We start from the raw sequence: 526 nt of genomic DNA on the forward strand, positions 1-526 counted from the left end.
TATATAAATACATATATATATATAAACACACACACACACATATATATATAGGCTTATACATATATACTGGCTTCATCCACCCCCAGCCTTTGCATGTCCTCTGCATTCACGACTCTCTACCTTATAGCATTGCTGTTCGTATACATACATCATAGAATCGTCCTTTCACTCAGAGAGAGAAACCTTTGGTTGCCAACTGGTCAAAGCTCTCTTAATTTTCACTATCCTATTCTTATTCCAGCAATTACACTTCCCATACATCATCCCCAACAGCTAATTGGGCTCCTTAGGTCGTAGAAATTATCCACTAGCTCTAAAGGGCTTTCAGGGGTCTTTGAGAAAATCGATTTCCTGAGTATCTATAGTTTTCACGACTCCCGTGCATCTTCCACAAACCAAAACTACTTTCTCTGATAACCTGCAAATAATCTCACTGCACCTCATGTGTGTCCATAACTTACACAGGGTACATCGCATGGACACGTAAAAGCACCCACTACACTCTCTGAGTGGTTGGCGTTAGGAA

The sequence above is a fragment of the Octopus bimaculoides genome, chromosome 30, assembly GCF_001194135.2.
Source record: "Octopus bimaculoides isolate UCB-OBI-ISO-001 chromosome 30, ASM119413v2, whole genome shotgun sequence".
In the NCBI taxonomy this organism is placed as follows: Eukaryota; Metazoa; Mollusca; class Cephalopoda; order Octopoda; family Octopodidae; genus Octopus; species Octopus bimaculoides.